The following is a 3,954-nucleotide window of genomic DNA, read 5'->3' on the forward strand; positions in this document are numbered from 1 at the left end:
AGTGAGGGCGGAACCAACTTTGGGTTTGGAGGGGCTGGAGCCCCTCCTACCGCCGTTGGATTCATGCCCCTCCTAAGCTTCCTCTATAATTTTTTGACATGAATACACCGCGAAGAGAGGTTAAAATTGTTTAATAATTATTTTAGATCTGTCACTGTTCATGTGGATACGAGGACTTGCGTGGTGTGGATAAGTTGCTGGTAGAGTGGAAAAGGAAGGTTTTGAGGGGGACATGAACAAATAAAGTCGCGGTGTGTTTTAGTCTATTTTATATATGTTTTATAATATATACAAGAGTTTTTTATACCTTGACCCTTTATTTTATATTGTATTGTTATAGTTTTTATAAATTTCTGCACTGCTTTCAGCTCACTACTGTGTGGATTTGCGACAATTACTACTGGGGAACAACGACGGCCTTTAACCTAGCAAAACTCGCATTCAGTAGACACGTCACAAATACTGTGCAATCCGGTTGTAAACGTTCTTAAAAAAAACTTAGTTCAAACCAGGGGCAAATATGTAACTTCCCCTTTCCTTTCCATTCCGCCCAACCGGTAACCGCGCCATCCGCAGCCAGCGGCTTCTCGCGCCGCCCCCGCTCAAGGGTTTTTTTTTTCCAACCGAACCACCGGTTCCGGTTAACCGAACCAGTTGGACCGGTTACCGGTTCATACCGGTTAAACTCAAAATTAAATTCAAACGTTCCCGTTGAAACGGCCAGTACCGGTTAGCCGGCCGGTTTAATGGTAAAACCGGATCGGTTTCACCGGTTACCGGTCTTTGAACAAAATAAACCGACAATTTTAAATTGGTTCCATGGTTTGAAATAAAAAGAAATTTTGGTATGAACTATGCACATATTAATGTAAAATACCACACCAAAGTAACAATTTATAATTATGCAGAGATATATAATATTAATGCGCGTGCATACTGTAAGGATCACCGGGGTGTCCGACCCTAGAGGGGGAGGGGGTGAATAGGGTCGCTAATCGCTTTTTAACCTAGGGCTCAAACTACTTGCATAAGATAAATCTAACACGTCCTACGCATGCTAGTTATGACTAAGGTTTATCTATGCTACTCTCTACTTACCCCTAAAAAGACTTGCAACCTAGCTAATCCTAATCAAACTAACTAGGAAAGTAAAAGAATGCAAGGTAGAGTAAGTGCGGAAACGTAATGCGGTAAGTAAAGAGGTAAGTGCAAGAGAGATGCAAACTCCCGAGTAGACATGGTCATGTAACGTGGTTCGGCATAAACGCCTACGTCCACGGGACACCGAGGCTCTTCCGATCACCGTCTTGCACTACGCCACCAATGGCGATGCCGGCAAGCAAATGCAAGTGCCCACAAGACACCGAGTCTCGTGCACCGCCACCGTCTCTCTCGGTCACCCGGCCGAAATCCACTACGGAGCTTCTCCACCAAGGAGGGGGCCTCCTCTTCCCCCGCACAAAGTGTCGTTGCCACTCCACACCAAGACGGAGAGTCACACGACGGATCACAAGTTGCTTGCCGCAGCAAGACTTCTCTCAAGGGAGCTCTCGCAAGAACTAATCCCTAAACAAGCACTAAGCACTCTCACAAGTGTGCTTAAGCCTATATAATGTACAATGAAGCTCTATGGTGGTTGGAGATGTTCTTGGGTGTGTTTGGGATGTTCAGCAACTCCAGCACACTTCAAATGGACGGGGTGAGGCATATATATAGGCCACCAAGTCTTGTAGCCGTTGCTCCAACGGTTAGCTGAAAATCTGCGTATCACCGGAAGAACCGATGCCTCTTGGTGGGGTAGTGTCGGTTCATCCGGTCACTCACAACATGAAGTAGCCGTTGAAGTCCTGACAGCTGACGCAGAGACCACCGGTTGAACCGATGCAATGCACCGATGCCTCACCGGTTCAATCCGGTGCTGAAAGAATCTTCTCCTGGACGCTGACGTCATTACACCGGTGGTATGCACCGATGCACCGTCGGTTGAACCGGTGCTGAAGAAACTTCTCCTGGGCACTTGACATCGTCTCTGGTACAAAGGACGGCCAATGCACCAATGCGCTATTTTGGACCGTCGGTTCAACCGGTGCCTATAGGCTGACTTGGCTTCGATTCCTTTCTGCACCAAGGTATTATGGCGTCGGTTCTTCCGACTACCACCGGATGCTCCGATGCCCTGGCGTCGGTTCTTCCGGTGCTCCTGAATCGAAGAGCTTTCAGGGCGCTACCCTGAGACCCGCGAGGGGCGGCTCCCCCTCGACCCCCGTCCGCTAACCGGGTAGCGGAACCCCCGTAGGGGGCGGCCCTTTGGGCCTAGCTACGCCTATCTTCTCTTTGTCATCACTTGAACCTAAAAGCCTGAATGGTCATCTTTAACAATCATATTAGTCCAAGTGTTGTGTTGTCATTCGATCACCAAAATCACTCGAAATGGCATCAATGGTGCCATGTTCGTTACAATCTCCCCCTTTTTGGTGATTGATGACAACACAATCAAAGCAAGCATAATTTGCACAAAATTGACAAATTTAACAACTTGATACCAATTGAAATTAATTGAAAACCGCTTACGCTTGCTTGGATGTTTACCACCATCCAATGACGACTTGGCCTCCCCCTAAAACCATGATTCCCCCTTTGAACCTCCCCCTATGTTGCTACTTCTCCCTCATGACTTGATTCACTTAGGTATTTCTCCCCCTTTGGGATATGCTTCTCCTCTTTGAGAAGATACCTTGCTTTGATCCACATTTCTCCCCCTTTGGAATCAAATCACCTAAAAGGTCTTGCTCCAACAAAGGTCTTGCAAAACAATATAGCTTAAGAGAAGATTAGTAGCTTAGGGAGTTAGTTCCATGACTCATGATCCAAAAGTATGATATCAATAAAGATACCAATTGAAAATTTACTATGGTGGATCACAAAATCACGAAACTAGCATGACATGAGCTAAGCTTTCCATAAGTATTGTGCACAAAATGATAATGTGAAAATCAAGTGCACAACTAAAAGTAATAACTAGAAAGCTTAGATCATATCATGCACGGAGGTAGCTCTAAAGTAAATAGGATATGACAATGATACCAATTTAATTAGTTTAGAACCTTGCATACCTCCGGGGGTTTACTTTTGTTTACCTTGCATGTACCAATTGAAAGTGATTTGCACAAGATACCACTTGTAAGTCTTTTTGAAGAAAAGCACTTGGTACACCAAGGTTAAGCAAATGTATGAGCACATAGCCTATGAACTTAGATATGATCATTTAAGTTCAATAGAGCATGGCTCAATATGCATGAAAGCACAATTTATTTAACCACTTTTAGAGAGTTATTTGTTCACATTGATCGTGAGAAACATTCTCTTAGAGTGTTAACTCCACGTGAGACTACAAAAGATAAACTAGAAAATATGTTAGTCTCAAAATCACAAGCTATAAAGTTAACTCCCCCTAAAAGTGTGCATTTAGTGTTTGAATCACCAAGCAAATGTATACATATTGATTTTGACACAATTAGGAAGTTTACCCCATAGCTTGTGCTCATGGTACACATATGAAAGACATACCTCATGAAGTCCATGTACCATGAAAGGTAACCTTGTGTAGCTTTCTACACACTTATCAAACCATGTAGGTTGCTCACGGGTTAGAGTCATGGCACAAGCAACCCACCATATATAACACTAGGTGATGCGATGCAAACAACCTAGCAAAAAGCAATGGCGCTACATGATGCTTGAATTGAATTCTAGCTACCATTACCTTATATGTAGGGGAGGGGAACTTGGGTCACTAATATTTTAATCCATGACTTGGCTCTAGCTTAACTTTGCATGATGCATCCCTACTCATACACCCCAAACTTTGCCAAGCCTCCAAATTCCCCGAAGCACTTGTTTGGTGCCTAAGTCTTAGGAACCCAAACCTTTTGAGAGCCATCCATGGTATGAATA

Source organism: Panicum virgatum, chromosome 7N (genome assembly GCF_016808335.1).
Source record: "Panicum virgatum strain AP13 chromosome 7N, P.virgatum_v5, whole genome shotgun sequence".
Lineage (NCBI taxonomy): Eukaryota > Viridiplantae > Streptophyta > Magnoliopsida > Poales > Poaceae > Panicum > Panicum virgatum.